General features: G+C 37.0%; 1 protein-coding gene across 1 annotated transcript in view; it reads right to left on the reverse strand.

The window, feature by feature from the left end:
- cdh18.S (cadherin 18 S homeolog) overlaps nucleotides 1-17,585 on the reverse strand; it is a 355,950-nt gene that overhangs the window by 238,761 nt on the left and 99,604 nt on the right. Inside the window, exon 3 of the mRNA XM_018269418.2 lies at nucleotides 2,405-2,467. The gene's annotated coding sequence lies outside the window, so the exon portion shown is untranslated. The remainder of the gene's footprint in view (nucleotides 1-2,404; nucleotides 2,468-17,585) is intronic.

Raw genomic sequence — 17,585 nt, forward strand, 5'->3', positions numbered from 1 at the left:
ATAAGTGCTCTGCGCCTATTGATGCAGGACACTAAGGGAACTCAAAACGACCACATGGTGTAATGAGATGCAACTGTGCTCAATTTAGAATGGGAGACTTAAAGAAATGAGAGGCAGTAAGTGCAACTACTGTATATGGAAGTGCAAACTATCTTTAATGAATGAAGCTTACATACAACTGACTGCAGGGACAACTGTTTATGAATAAAATTAGTTACCTCTGTTACCAAATTTAAAAGAACATAATTCTACCACAGAAAAAGAATCAGCATTGCAGCTTGCACTAATAGAAATATATATATGGTAATACGATAACGTGAAAAATCCTATTGTTGATAACCCATAATTGAAGTTTAATGCTAAAGTTTAAGACCTAAATGGTCAATTTAACACTGAACACTTCTTCCACATGCCTCTACATTTCTACCAAGTAAAATAAAAATATATTTCAACAACACAGACTGCAATATCAGGCTCATTTCAGTTATGTGTGCTAATTTGTTCAGTGTGTTATCAGTATCTATTTTTATCTGCTCTGCTGTTAATGGACATTCTTTTGTTGATTTTGCACTTATTAAGTAGAAATTCAAAACCTGAAATAATAGTTTCCCATTTCCACTGAACATGCAGACAGCCTTCTGGAAACATTTCTAACAAGTCCCACTTCCCAATTTTTTCACCTGAGCTTGAGCTGCTTGTGTTCTAAAGAGATAATATATTTAATGAATACTAATTATTTAGCAGCTTATTATTATAGGGGAATTAAAGCCCCAAGTGATGATTTTATACATAATATGTACTTATCTATTGTGCTGTCATATAGCACATTGGTTTCTGCCACCCACTTCTGGTGTAACTGACCACTGACTACCAGAATCCTCCGTCTAGTATTTTCTATAGCAATTCTCCTCGTAAATATAAATACAACATATTTTATACTAGGGACATCAATCATCATTCAATAGTAACCAATAGTAATTCAAAAGAGTAACCAAAATGTAACTACCACTCATATATAATGATGGGCGACTTTATTCGGCAGGTGTAAATTCACGGCAAATTCCAGTGATTCGCGAAACCTCAGTCGGCGCCATTTTCCGATTTTTTTGCCATTTTGCAAATTTCACGGGAAATTCACACATCACTGCTCTTATACAGGTATGGGACCTGTGAATAAGAATGCTCTGGACATAGGTATTTCCAAATAACGGATCTTAACGTAATTTGGATCGTCATAGTCTACTAGAAAATCATATACATATTAAATAAACCTAATAGGCTGGTTCTGCCTTCAATAAGGATTAATTATATCTTAGTTTGAATCAAGTACAAAGTACTGTTTTGCTATTACAGAGATAAAGGTAATCATTTAAAAAAAATATTATTTGTTTAAAATGGTGTCTATCGGAGCCATTGCATAATTTGGAGCTTTCCGGATAATGGGTTACCGGATAATGGATATAATACCTGTATATACTGTATAAATGTAAATATTCAGCAAATAATATTCTGTTTAGTCAATTAAACGTTAAAATGTAACTTCACCATTATACTGTATCATACTGCTCTAAAATAAGCACAAAAGACAAACGGGTTTGTGTGCGATATGAAAGTATTTAGGATTAATATACATGCATCAAAAGATTAAAAAAGGTAAAAATTATGTGATTGAACATCAAACTACCAAGACTATTATGAGGATTTTATCACAAATTCATGAGACTATTTCTTAGTTGCTTAAGGCTAATGTCACAGAAACACATTTTGCTGTGTGGGTTGACACTATCAGCTCAACCTGGAAATTTACCTTTGCTGTGGTGAATAGGGGTGGGAAGATGCCTGATGGAATGCTTCATATCAGACACATGCAGCTGGATTCATAGCTGACACTTGTACACAAAGTTGACATTTGCAAATGGCGATAACAAATTCTGGTATCGCTAATATTGCCTGTATTTTCCCTGCAGGCTAAAATGTAAGTAATTTTACCTAAAATATAAAATATATAAATACAATTAAGTGTAATACATATATAATAATTTATTTCCAAAATGATGTTTATGGACAATACATTATCAAATAATATTATATGTAGCTAAGCATGTATGTAACATTACAGCTGGCGTAACATAAAATACCTGTCTATATCAATTAAAGTATATAGTGAAGACACAATTAGTAATTAATACCTAATTTTAATAACTTCTCTCTGTATATTGAAGATGACACCAACTCAGTGCTAATGTAACTGGTTTTGTATGTATTTTATTTTATTAAAAACCAATAAATATACCTTAAAAAAATATCTCAGAAGTACATTTCCAAAAAAAGCTACATCACAAAAGTCAACATTTAAAACACAAATACCACAACTTCCACATTGTTTTATTGTTTTTGTACTTACTGTTCAGGGGCAAGCTGATTGCACTTTCTCCATATCCTGCTTTCTAGTTTCTTCTTGTGACACCTGCAGCAATGTATAAAAAATAAGAATATATGAGTAAATAAACCAAAAGTAACCACGTAACCAATAAATGGCAAATATCCTGGCATTTAAACTTTACCATACTTAGGGCAAAGTTCACCATAGCATTCAATCAGATTTTCTATTTCATTATTCAATCAATTAATGCTGATTTGCTTTAGTTAATGTGAGTTCCTCTAGTTCAGCCATTCTAAATGAACTTTAATTGATTAGTGGGCCAGAAAAAAACTTCTACTTTAGACCCCACACATATGCCCCCTGACTTTATTTTTCTGAAATTAATCTAGCATGAAACCAATGGATAGGGAGATGCTAAAAGACTAAACAGTTAGGGGAAGGATAATTTTCATAGATTCTTCCGGTATAGCCCATTAACTGGAAACCAATGTTTTATATTTGTGTATTATTCAAATTAAGATAGTAAAATTAATTGCAATTGCACAGAAGCAACTAAAAACACAAATGCTAGAAACCTTTATAGTTTATGCAGAAACTTATTTTATGATTAAAAATAGTGTTGGGCTCAACAAGAGTTTACCTATCCTACCTGTGATAATTTAATTTAGATCAGACTAGAATTTTCTGAAACTGAAAGACTAGTGATGGGCGAATTTGGAGCGTTTCGCTGGAAAATTTGCGAATTTCCAGCGAAAGTCGCCAGACTGCGAAAAATTCACGAAACGGCGCTGGCGGTTTCGCAAATTTATTCGCTGGCGGCGAATCGCAGAAATTCGCCGTCAATTCGCGCCTGCCGAATAAATTCTCCCATCACTATGAAAGGCCATTGTAAGACACAATCTGGTAAGAACTGAGTCTACTCCTTTTCTTCATACTGCATGTCTTTATAGAGTATATCTGTGTTCAACAAACATAGCATTACATGTAATTTCCTTAGTTATGTTCAAATTTTTTGTAAAAAAAAAATAGCCCTGTTTAGACTTTTTTATGTTGATAGTTCTGTTCTTACTGTGTATCATAGTAGAGAACTTCAAATCTACATTTATTGTATCTTAATTCAAATTATACAGTTTTTTTGATTTTTTTGATTATCACCCGAAAACCATGAATTCTTCGGATTTTTGTACAAAACTCAGCAGTAGCTGTTGGAGTTTTTCTCTTTGGAGTCTTGCATTAGTCCAACTCCCTAATGTTAGTAAGTCTGACAACGAATTAAGGCTATCTGTGTCCACCCAAGATATGAGTCCTGTGGGTAGCATGGCATCAGTTTAAAAAAGCTGTCATACAAAGACATAAAAAATTACATTTTACATATACTGTTTGAACATTTCCCATTCAAAGTCCAACCTGGCATTTCACATGCTCATTGTTGCAGCATGGGAGTATAAGACATGCCATAATAACCAGCAGCATTATTGTAGATAGTGGCTTTCTCAGCTGCTACAGTATATGTCTGTCTTATTTTAAACACAAAAATCATATAAGCATAAAAATGCAATTAATGTAGTTTTTTGCACCTTTGCATGCTTTTAAATCAGTGCCAGTATATTACTATTCTACTTTTAATAAAGCCTTGCCATTTCTGTATTACAATTCCTTATAGCCTTTGAATAATATATATGGAAAAATAGAATTATAGGAATATTGTATGAATATTAAACATAGTATAGTTAGAGCTTGGTTTAAATAAAATGAAAGAAAAACACAGTCCTGGTAGCCTTAGGTTTAATGCATCCAAAACTTTTTCTGAAGCATGCCTAGTGCAAAGTGCAAAACTCTTTACAGAAAAACACACGCTAATGACACAGTGGATTTAAATTTCCTGTCTCCCTAGTAATGGGGTGTAAAATTGAAAAGATGTATGAAGCTTGTAGAACTGGAGCAAGCAGAATATTTGCTTAATTGAGAAAGAAATCTATTTCAAGGAGCACCATTTCCAGTCCGAATTTCAAATCTACTCATTTGTAGTGCCACATACAGAACAGAAATCATGTTTTAGCACGTTATTCAAAATTATTCTTTACCTATTATTTTGTACATTTATATTTGCCTAGGGGCCAAAAAAGAGGTATCCAGCATCAGACTTTTCAGCTTCAAAAATATCTGAATTAAACCTCTGCTAAGATTTGCCATTACCATTTACCATTTTAATCATTGGTATTTTATAAAATATATTTCATAAAAGAGACATGCTGTTCTTTTACTAGCACTACAGTATATACCATCATCAATGCCGGAGCACATACACTGTACCCAGTTAGTGATGAGTGAAATTTTTTGCCAGGCATGGAAAGTCCACTTTCAATGTTGGCTAATTATTTAGTTGAACAGTTTCAAAATGTTGGAACATTTTTGTTTTGAAAAAAAAAAAAAAATATTCAAGAAAAGTAAAGTGCAAAAAAATACCCATTGATGCATTTGAGCATTGAAAAAATGATTACTAACTTCAATGTATTATGTGTGAAAAAATGTAACAAAAAAGTCCATGCCTTTTGTAAATTTTGATTTTATGATTTTTTTTTTTTTAACAAAGCTAAACGGGACAGATATATGATACACAATATAAACAAGATTGACTTGGAACCTCCTGCCTTGTGTCATATCAGTACAGAGCATGATAAACAGCAGTGATCCACAACCAGTAGCTTGTGAGCAACAAATCAGGTGCTAATTTTTGAATTCCAGGCTTGGAAGCAAGGTTTAATTGCATAAAAACTAAGTGTAGTGCCAATCAGAGCCTCCTGTTGGCTATCAGTTCACATAGGGGCTACCAAATAGCCAATCACAGCCCTTATTTGGCACCCCAAGGGACTTTTTAAAGCTTGTGTTGCTCCCCAACTGTTTTTACATTTGAATGTGGCTTACAGATAAAAAAGTTGGGGACCCCTGATATACAGTATGTAAAAAGCAATGTACAAACATGACATTTCCTTGTTAATGCGTTCTCCTTCTCTTTACCAAAAATGTTAAAAGGTTTATTTAATGTTTAAATGATTCTCTAGTTGATCCAAATTACCAAAAGATTAGATATCCGGAAAATCCCATTCTGGATAACAAGTCCCATACCACTACCTTAAAAGTGATCATGATGGTTTAAACAAAATATGTTTGCATGAGATCTCAGCATGCCCAATTACAAGCAACAGACAGGAAAAAATGGCATTGTGGGCAAAGAAACATGTTTATTCCCCAAGATTTTTGCATTTTACATTTTACTAAATGAGCCCATCTGTGTCATTTCACTGACACAGTGGATTATTGCTTATCTATTGCCTATGCGCCTTTAGCTACTCTCTAATGTGAAAACTAAAGGATTAAGTTCATGTCCCTGGGTTGAGCACATTTCCTCAAATGGAATATTGCTAAGTATAGAAACAAGAGCAGATCACAAGGGAACGTATGTCAGTAAGAACCTAAAAGCTTTTATTCTTGTACTCTAGCAATGATATTATATTAGTGTCCTATTGTGTGACTTCTTAAGCCTCAAAGCAGAATATCTTAATTTCTATTAATGTATTTTCATAATTCTGCTTGCATTTAGCATAATGTATGTTCATATCAAGTTTTAACAAATGCCTCCTTAAAGTTATCACATTTTTTCTATATCTAATTGCTTTCAGAGGCTTTTCTTTGCAACAACACTCATTATGAATGTATTTAAATATCAGATGTATTCATCATATGTAATGCATTTATTATAGCATAGTAGCAGAGCATTTGCTAAAAAAAATAATACTTTAGTCAAATTACGAGAACAGGTGTGTGTTTTGTCAACATAACAATGCATAACATGTATAGCAATAAACACTTTTACTGTACTTTTGTGCTTCCCTTTGTTTTTGTATCAGTGAATCTCTGCTCATTAAATGTACATTCAGGTTCTAGCAAAGGTATTTCTTGCTCTCTTTTCCTGGAATGACAGGCATACTAAACTTCAGACAGACAGAAATTTGAAATTAATCTCTTGCTTACTTTATCTCAATATAGAGGGAGAAAGTGTAATTATTCCTGTGAAATAGCTACTATACATACCAGCAATTCTCAGAATAAACACCTTCTGACTGCACCTGCTTTTAGTGTACATTGAGTGCTGTTTCATTGCTATTTGGAAGTATGCCTTATTCTTACTAATTGTGGAACTCCAAGCAATGCAAAAGATGCTTTAATAACTTTTTCCTTTCTGCCACTATGATGAAATGAAAGCATTTTGACTAATTTTAGATTAATGCCAAATATATGTATAAAAGTGTGTTATGAGAACATGATTTTATTACATAAAAGAGCATTTCATTTGTCTTTATGCTGCAGTAAAGACAGTTAATCCTGTATGTATGTCCTGGACTAAAGTAGCTACTTCAGTAACTTCCAGCAAAGTCTATAGCAAGTGTGGTTAATCAGAATTATTGGTCATTTTCATACCAATTGTAAAGGCAAGAAGCTCTGAGATTCACACCTTTGTACAAGAAGCAGTCATTATGTTGAACTTAAGGTGGCAATGAGTGAATGATAGAATGGAATGGTTGTAGAAGGGAAGATGCAAAATGGATGGGAGGTTTAGTTCCAATTCTACTTAGTACTTAAAGCTGTACAGTTCTCATATTAATTTGAAGTACAATAATATTCTCCCCACATGTGTATAACAAGTTGTATTGCATACTGTGTTTTGAGACAAAAACAGTTACTTAAAAATGAATATAATCTACCAGTTCTGCAGTATTGCCTTCAAAGGGAATAACCTTTTGAAAAGTTCTAACTGGACCTAACCAAACGGAGTGACATTTCAAGAAAAACAGCAGTAAAACCTTTGCAATCCTTTTGGGTAGTTATACATAGAATACTTCCAGGAAAACTGCCTTTAGAAGTTCACAGCCATTTAGGACATGTTAAACTATATAAGTAAAGAAAAGAGGAAAAAATATGTAGAATCCTCATGTGCAACCTATATTTGACTAATTATTATATATCAAGAGTCTATAGTAAGTTTATATATAAATGTACATGCAAATACAGAAAACATGAATAAAACTGACATGCAGCATTTTTTTGTTTCTGAAGTATCACATCAAAGGAAGATGTCAGTAGATAGGAATGACCTGTAATACCTTAGTGATGGACATGAGGTTTTCAGGGCCTTTGATATGAAAATGATGTTTGAAACACTAGTTCTTCAATGACCTTATCTTCAAAAGTTAATTTCAGGCCTGCCATTGGCATAAAGCAGCAGGAAATCTAGTATTTGCCTTTCTTCATCAATCCCTTAACCTTTTCTGAAATATAAGGCTCATTTATATTTTACGTAATCCTTTATGGTCTAGGATAAAAATAGATTAATAATAATAATGTCTACTATTCATACATTAAAGGGTATTGCCCTCTCCCACAGTTTCTCTCACCTGTTAGGCTAGTTCTCTGTAGTGTGATGTTTGCATTATACAGTATAACACAATGTTTAATTTCAGAACATTGCAGGAGTCTCCCAGACAATGGTAGAAAACTTGCTTTTTGACTATAACATGCAATCAGCAGCATATGAAAACACACTTTAGTTTATATCAGAAGTAGAGTTCTTAGGGTGTTTTTTATTTTCTTTTAGAAATTCACAGGCATGCAGTATATCATCAGCACAACTCTTCTGCCATAGTATAGATCTGTATTCTCAACATGAGGCATTTTCCTCTTCTGCACAGTGTCTTGATATTGCAGAATCAGTAAGAAGTAAAACATATTGTAATTGTTGGAAAAGCCTCATCATCTTGTGGGGATTTTATGACTGATACTTTTCTTGGTAAACAATGATAGATATAACGATACAATAAATGCAACAGACCTAATGATTTGATATAATGCTTTAAGTCTAGTCTAAGGAATTCCTGTAGGGCCAGCATTGGGGTAGAAAAGAGAGGCATGTGGCTTGATTTCAAATGGAGGGAGTGCTATCAGTGCTAGAGGCCTGACCAAGAGTAGCAGGGGGAGCATGGATGTTTGTGGACCAAGCAACAGTGATAGGTGATTGACTGTGGGTGAGTTTTATGATTGGAGGAAAGTGGCTGGCAGAACACTAAACCAAGTAGGACTACAAAAAAAAAAAAAATACAATAAATAACTGTAATTTGCCAAATAGTTTTCATATTTATTCTTTTTGTAATTATTGTTGGCATTCATTAGGCTTAGGGTTTGAAATGCTATTTGGGCTTACAATCAGCAATCAGGCAGCAGTTTGGAGGTCAGATTTGGGGCCAAATAATGGAATAAGCAATAAAAAATGAAAACAGCAGCAAACTGAAAGCCTCACAATTTAATTTAGTTATCAGTGACCCCAAATATCCATGTAGTATTTTCATTTGCAGGCTGGAAAGAGGAAGTTTAATAAAAATATGAAATCAAAAGCTGCTTACAAGGTTAATGTAAAGATAAACATACCTTTTAAAGTATGCAGGTATTCATTACTGTCAAATTTATCTAGCCTCCCTTTTTTTTCAGATGAAATCAGACTTTTTAAAATATTGTGAACTTATAGCTGCAACATTCATTAAAATGTATATTTATAACTTACATATTTACATATTATATACATAATTAATTACCTTTTAGTATTTTATTTTTTTCCCTTTATTTTAGTTGAACTTATGTAGTATGTTGCTGTCTCTCGACGGGATGCATTTGATTATTCAAATAAGTGCCAGCAAAAGTAAGTACTTATAAACAGTACTTTTTGGATATGCTCTAACCCTGCAGCCAATAAATTTAATACAATGCGGTAACACACAAAAATCCTCCTTAACTGGGTGGGTCCAGGTGTAAATGCCCCGGACCAGGAGGAGAAATGTTGGGGAAATAAAACTACTTTTTAATCCACCGCTGACCTCTGGCTTGTGAAAGTGCACACAGCAGTTTTGAAGTGATTGCCAGCAAAAGTAATAACATTATGTTCTTGAAAAAGGCCCCCAAATGTCTGGCCATGCTCACGGATAATAAGATCTGGGTATCCTAAGAGATCTAAAAATGCCACGGGGGGGTGTCCTGCATGGCGTCGGAGTAAGACGTGCAAACCTAGAGCTCCGCTATAACTGCATCCTGTACCAGCATCTACATTAACTCTGCTGGCTTTACTAACACTCCTATGATGGGGAAGTATGGGCCAAAGCAGAAAATGATGGAACAATTTGCCAAAAAATGATCAGCCCAATGCAACATCGCCACGACCTGCTAACAAAGATGGCGACGCCGATACTCCTCTCTGCAATTGCGGAATCTCGCAACTATACTAGACACTATACTGACTGAGGCAAGGAACAAGACTGAACTGTGTCACAGCGATGCCAAAATAATGCTCTTCCTGAACTACTCCACGGCTTTACAAAAGAGAAGTACTTTCATGGTGGTAAAACGGCGACTTAGAGACCTGCAATACAGGTATGCTGTTCTATATCCAGCCAAGCTCAAGGTCATGAAGGCCACCCAGTCGCATTTTTTTAACACTCCGGAAAAAGCCATGCGTGGCTAGATGGGAGATCACCGTAACCCCACACAACAGTCCCAGATGCTAAGATTTGGCAGAATAAAGCCTATTACCTAAAACCCGTGTTGTAACAACCAAACATCACTACATTTAGCAGCAGGCTACACTTCGGGCTCCCTCTACAATTATGAGTAGCGGAGACTCAGATCTGGACTGGAAGCAGTACTTTCAAAATCTCCACGCTGCTGAGCGCACCCAAAGTCGGTAATTAAGGGTAACAGGTCTACCTAGTTGGAAGGATAGACAGGGTGGGTGGGTTGTTTTGTTCAAATGTTTAAGTATTGTTGTACAATGTTATTAATGTATATTGGAAATGGTTGGTTAATTTCTACCCCTCTCCCCACACACCTCCCTAAACCCTCACCAAGTGGGCCACCATGGCCAGAATTGATATGTTGTGGAAATTTGATCTTACTATAACTTCATCCTTAATGAAACAATGGAGTCTTTGAATGTAATCTATTGGAATACCAGAGGCCTCAGTTCCTCAAATTCCAGCCGTATTTTGGCTTTGAAAAAAGCACGGGTAGCAAGGGTGTACCATTCAGAATTGTCTAATTACTCTAGAGGAGTTGCAGTGTTGGTGGGAAAGACGGCCAATGTGACTATACAAACTATACACATGGACCGGCTTGGCAGGTACATAATATTGCAATGTTTAATGGGACAGCAATTGCTTGTTCTAGTAAGTTTGTATCTTCCCCCTCCAGCTGATCTTAAGGTCTTGGATGACATTATGGGGAAAAATTCTAAATATGGAAACAGCCCCCACTTTACTTATGGATGACCTAAACATGGTCTTAAATCCTGAGCTAGACAGATGCCCTCCAGGCAATCCAAGCCCAACCCCTCTACTTAGCTGGTGTCGCACTTATAACTTTCTAGACATCTGGCAGCAGGGGCATCCCCATGGACAAACTTACTCCTGTTATTCTGCCACTTACAGAACGGCATCTCATATAGACTTAGCCCTGGCGCCACCTATATTACAGCCTAAAATCACTCATGTCCAATATCTGCCAGGGGGAATATCAGATAATACCCCGCTTTCTCTTTCCATTACAGCACACCAAAACTGCACAATGCCTACGTGGCACCTAAACCCCAAATGGCTAAATGTTACTGAGGTACATGAAAAAGTGACTCAGGATAGAGAACACTGAAACAGCGGATCCCCTTAAAATTTGGGAAACATCTAAAGCCTGTCTTAGAGGGTCCTTCATTCATTGCTACATACAGGCGGCAATTAAACACTGAACTAGATAATCTCTCCGTGGATGATCAAAGGGCACAAGCTCGGCTCAATACAAACCTGTCCCTGTTTAATTACTCCACTGTTGCGCAAGCACAAAGAGACCTACAACTTCACACTCTTAAGAAAACCAAAAAAAACTTTTTATGTACCTCACAGGTCATATTTGAAAAAGGCAACAAAGCTGGCAAATTGCTAGCCTATCTCTCAAGGAAGCAAAACCCAGCAACAATTATCCCCAGAGTTAAAAAGTCAGATGGTACTGACGCTGAATCTCCCGGGGAAATGAATGATTATAATGAATACTATTTCCAACTGTATACCAACTGTATATCCCGCCTAACTTATTAATTATTCAACCTATGCAAATTCTTCGAGATGCTAAGCTCCCTAAGTTATTAGTCCAAAAGCGACATTTCCTAGATAGCCCCATTTTAATAGATGAAATAAAAGCAGCCATTGCTGCATTCCCAACTGGGAAAACCCCCAATTCTATAAAATTAACTACTTAACATGTATCAAGAAGCCCTAACTACTGGTCAGCCCCCCTTCCATCCAACATGCATTAATTGTACTAATACATAAATCTGGAGACCTATTTCCCTACTTACCTGTGACAACAAAATACTTGCCAAGGTATTAGCGCAAGATTGGTGCAAGTGATAGAATAGTTTTTTTTATTGGGACACATTGACCAGCTAATCCCACTTCAACAACAACGACAACTTTTCTTCTATGCAAGGAAAGCTATAGCGATTAAATGGAAGCTCCAGGAACCTCCTACGGTACAGTTATGGAAGAAACTAACTAACAATGCACTCCCCATGAACAGATTACGGTAACATATATGGCTAGAGGTTGTCCTGAAAAATTCACCAAAGTCTAAGATGCATGGACCTCCTGCTAGGAGATTACTACTGATGTGAACCCAACATAGACCAATTAGACTGTGGATCTATAATCTGGCCATTTGGTGACCCAACCTTTTCGTACTTACCTATACAAACGTTTCATCATTATGTTCTTTTTTCTTTTCCTTTTTAAATGTTTTATATTTTTTGTTTGTTTTTATTGTTTAAAAATTTAAACACAAAATAAACTATAAAAAAATGCCACAAAAGAAACAGGTTTCATGATAAAATGTCAGCTGCCAAATGTTGCACCATTTAAGATTGAATGTTCTAATCCTAAAATATAAACTAAAACACATTTATTCGGTAGTGGAATGATCATGTATCACATCATTTACACATATGTATATGAGACTGGGAGGCCCATTTTTAAAAACCACTATTAAATTTTATTTCTCTAAACTCACAAATGTCATGAACATTATTAAAAGATCCAAATATAAAAATTAAAATAAAAAAAGTTGGAAATTACACTAAAAAATACGGAAACCTCTTAAACCAAAAAAAAATGTAGTTGGATATTGAAAAATATCAGAAAAACTCATTGATTAAAAATGGTCTCATAAGATCAGTGTAGCTCCCATTGACTTCTGTCGGACCCCAACAGTTTTTACCTGGCCAATTTTTGCATTACATTTTTTCATGGTTTTTACACTTAGGGGCACATTTACTAAGCACGAGTGAAGGAATAGAATAAAAAATACTTTGAATTTCAAAGTATTTTTTTGGCTACTTCGACCTTCGACTATGACTTTGAATCGAACGATTCAAACTAAAAATCGTTTGATTATTCGACCATTCGATAGTTGAAGTACTGTCTCTTTAAAAAAAACTTCGACCACCTACTTCGCCACCTAAAACCTACCGAGGTACAATGTTAGCCTATGGGGAAGGTCCCCATAGGCTTTCTAAGTATTTTTTATCAAAGGAAAAATGTTCGATCGATGAATTAAAATCCTTTGAATCGTTTGATCGAACGTTTTTTCCTACGATCGTTCGAACGAACGAATTGCGGTAAATCCTTCGACTTCGATATTCGCAGTCGAAGGATTTTACTTTGACGTCGAATATCGAGGGTTAATTAACCCTCGATTTTTGACCCTACATAAATATGCCCCTTAAAGAACTAAACCCTAAAAACGCATATGGCTAGAAATGGGTTGTAGCAAATCATCAAGCAGAAAATAAGGTTTGCCTGTCATATAACCAGATGCTACAGGGCTTATTATGAAATTCTGATGCTAATTATGCAGGTTTCTGAGCAGCCAAGTACCAACAATCTGACTTATTTTCTAATCAGACTTATATTATTTTATATATTGTTTATCGGTATCTAAGCTCAGTAACTGACAGCAGCACAGAGCAGGTGCAATGAATCAGCCAAATAGAAAATGGGGAGCTACTTTGGAGGTACCTTGAGCTAGTACAGAACCCTAAATCATAATGTACAACATTTAAGAAAAAAACACAAGTTTTTAGAGATTGTGTGATTTGAATGTTAGTAAATAGGCCCTTACTGTTGGGAATGTAGATAGTAGTATATTGCAAGACTGAAGTGGACTGGTCACCCTAAGAAATAATTTGAAATCCTATATTGTCATGTTAGTCAAGCAACATAAACTTTTTATTTATTTTACATAAATTATTTCAGTATTTTCCCCTGTAATATGGAAATGAACAAACACAGCAAGCAGGCATGTGCCATATTGCAAATACTGTTATTGGGGCAAGCTTTGCATTATACCAAAATCTTGTTTATGCACCAGAATGGGGGACCTGATGTGAGATGTTAAGGAAGGAGCTGGAATGTGGGGAGGGTAGTGATATCTACCAAAAACAGAATGGAAAGTGAAAGAAATTGCCTACCCCACCTCTTTGCCTAAAGCTGAGATATTTAAGTGCATTTATAAGAGGTACGGATGCTTTAATAAAAAAATGAATTTGAGTTTAATGTTTAATTTGATAAGTACTTTTATTATACAGCTTTTTATGTCTGGGTGACAGGTCTTATAAAAACTTATATCCTAATGAGTAGGATCCAACTACCAAAGTAAGGTCACCAGATTACCTGAAAAATCAGGGACACATTTAATAAATGCAGTTTGCGAAGCTGCACTGATTGCAGCCAAGCAGTCAGTTAATCACATGCAATTAGTTTTGCTGTTACAGCTGAATTTTGTAGAAGTGTCACCAATTGCTAACCTGATCAAGTCACCTTAAATCAGATGCAAGTAAAATGTTTTGAAGGGGTGGTTACCTTTAAGTTATCTTTTTTTTTTTTTGTAACTTGCACTTTATTGATTTTCAAAAGAAAACAAAAAACAGAAAGTACATACATTTCCAAAAATGTCCAACAGTCAGGGTAAATAACAATAGCATAGTATTAGCAAATGTTGGTTACATGTAATACACATCTGTGAAAAGAGAAATCATAGATAGCAAACAAGGGAGGGAAAGGGTTAACAAAAAATAAGAGCCAACCCTACTCAATACCTTCAAGTGTATAAGGCGAAATCAGCCCAGGGAACCAGTCCCTTGCACACGAAAAAAAGATACAAGGAATCATCAGACATCGTAAGAGTGAGCATCTGCAGTCGTGAGGAAGTAGTTCCAATTACCCCAGACTTTATCATATAAATGTAAGGTGTTACTCATTCGGGAGGTCATTTCCTCAAATTTCTTATTACTATCAAGCCGTGAGATGACCTCCCGAATAGTAGGAAGGGTAGGGGACTTCCATTTGGAGGTGATCGCCAACCGTGCCACCGTCGACACCTGATTAACCCACCTTTGACCAGCGTTGCCGACACCAGTGACAGGTAGGGCCAATAACAAGTGGGGCATCTCAATAACCAGAGGTTTTTTAAAAACCTTCAGTATCAGCTGAATAATATCCTTCCAAAAAAGTGCTAGTTTCGGACAATCCCATAAAACATGAAATAGAGTGCCCTTGTGTAGGCAGCCCCTCCAGCATAAAGGACTACATTGAGCAAACATTTTAGAGAGGCGGTCTGGGGTAAAATACCACTTCATCATTGTTTTATAGATACTCTCTTTTTGCTGGGTGCACACCGTCATTTTCCGTGCATTCTCCCACATCATCCCCCATTGGGAGGGGGACCATTCCTTCCCCCATGCTTTTTCCCAGTATTGCATATAAGTGTGTTTAGGGAATGGCTCGCCTGGAATGGTATTAAGCAGACTATATAATTGAGAAATCAGCCCCTTGCAAGGGAAGCCGCCACTCAATATTCTCTCAAATGGAGTCAGCTCTATCTGGGGGTGATGCCCAAACAAAGATGTAATATAATGTTTGATCTGGAGATATTCCAGCATTTTCCCCGTGTTCCAATTACATTTTCTAAACAATTCGTCATAAGTATACAACTGCTTCCTCAGCGGGTTAACAAAGTCATGTATCCTATTAAACGCATGGGCTGCCCAATCCAACTGATATGATGGCCCTTGGCCAGGTTGGAAGTCCGGGTTAGCAGAAAGCAACAGCAGGGCAGAAGGGCATTTGCTAATCCGATATTTCTTTAAGCAACGGTTCCAGACCGAGAGGGTGAAAGTAATAGGCTTCGGGGCCAATGCAGATAACTGGACTCTAGGGTGGTTTGTTAAGATCAGGTTACTGATATGGTAGGGGAGGGTCCATGTGGCTTCCAATCGAGCCCACTTAGTAGGTGCCTGAGGTTGTAACCAGGCCAGAGTTTGGCGCAGATGTGAGGCCTCATAGTATTTGCTTACGTCTGGTACCGCAAGGCCCCCCTGATGCCGCCCCGCTAAGAGCACTGAACGCGGTAGTCTGGGTTTCGTTGTTCCCAATATGAATTTAAGTAACAATTTCTGAATATGGTCCAAATTAGTGACAGGGAGGTGGACTGGCAAAGTTTCAAACAAGTATAGAAGTTTAGGGAGCACTGTCATTTTGACAGCGGCTATGCACCCAAACCAAGAGATACTATGAGACCCCCAATCCAGCATATCTGTCCGAATCCGATCTACCAGGGGCACGAAATTTGCTCTATATAACTGGCGATAATGTGGTGTCAATTTAACTCCTAAGTAGTTTATGTGTGATGTCTGCCACTTATAATGGAAAGTCTCCTGGAGCGCCCTTTTAGCCTGTTCACCAACATGAAACATGAGAGCCTCTGATTTAGCCCAGTTGATTTTGTATCCTGCTACTAAACTATATTCCTGCAACGTGCGGTGGAGATTAGGTAAGGAGACGGGAGGATTACTGAGGGTGAGCAGGACATCATCAGCGAAAAGCGATATCTTATATGTGTCAGACCCCACTGAAATTCCCGCAATGTCTGGATGGTCCCTAATTTTGGCAGCTAATGGCTCTATGCTGAGGGCATATAGCAGGGGAGAAAGTGGGCAGCCCTGCCGTGTACCATTTCTGATATGGATAGGTATGCCGGCATCGCCATTCAATTTCAGATAGGCAGAGGGGGTCGTATACAATGACCTGATAGCCTGGAGGAAAGGTCCGCAAAAGCCCATATGTTGAAGTAGCCTAGTCATATACATCCAATCCAGCCTGTCGAAGGCTTTCTCCGCATCCAGGCTTAAAATAACAGACGGAGTGCCCCGTGATTGAATAATATCAATAAGATCAATGGCCCTGCGAGTGTTATCGCCTGCTTGCCGTCCCATCACAAAACCCACTTGATCGGAATCTATCAGTCTGGGCAAGAGTGGGGCTAGGCGCTGCGCCAGTATTTTAGTAAATATTTTCAAGTCACAATTTAAAAGCGCTATGGGCCTATAGCTGCCGCACTGTGTTAGATCCTTGCCCTCCTTGGGGAGCACCGTAATGTATGAGGAAAGCATAGAAGTAGGAATGGGTTCTTTACCCTGCAGAAAAGTGTTAAAGAGCTCAGCTAGAATAGGGGCAAGAGTATCTCGAAAGACCTTGTAATATGTATTAGTGAAGCCATCAGGCCCAGGAGATTTGTGAAGAGGGATAGCTTTGAGAACATCAAGAACCTCATCCCCTGTAATCTCCTTGTTTAATTGCTCTAGATCTTCTTCGGTCAATGTGGGTAAACGGCATCCCTCTAAAAACTGATCGAGATATTGCGATTTGGGATCAGTGGCTTGGGAGGATGGCGGAAATAGATTATATAGTGTAGAGCAGGGGTCCCCAACCTTTTTTTACCCGTGAGCCACATTCAAATGTAAAAAGAGTTGGAGAGCAACACAAGCATAAAATAGTTCCTTGGGGTGCCAAATAAGAGCTGTGATTGGCTCTTTGGTTGCCCCTATGTGGACTGGCAGCCTATAAGAGGCTCTACTTGGTACTATACTTTGTTTTTATGCAATTAAAACTTGCTTCCATGCCTGGAATTCAAAAATAAGCTTCTGCTTTGAGGACACAGAGAGCAACATCCAAGGGGTTGGAGAGCAACATGTTGCTCGCGAGCTACTGGTTGGGGATCACTGGTG

The sequence above is a fragment of the Xenopus laevis genome, chromosome 6S (genome assembly GCF_017654675.1).
Source record: "Xenopus laevis strain J_2021 chromosome 6S, Xenopus_laevis_v10.1, whole genome shotgun sequence".
Lineage (NCBI taxonomy): Eukaryota > Metazoa > Chordata > Amphibia > Anura > Pipidae > Xenopus > Xenopus laevis.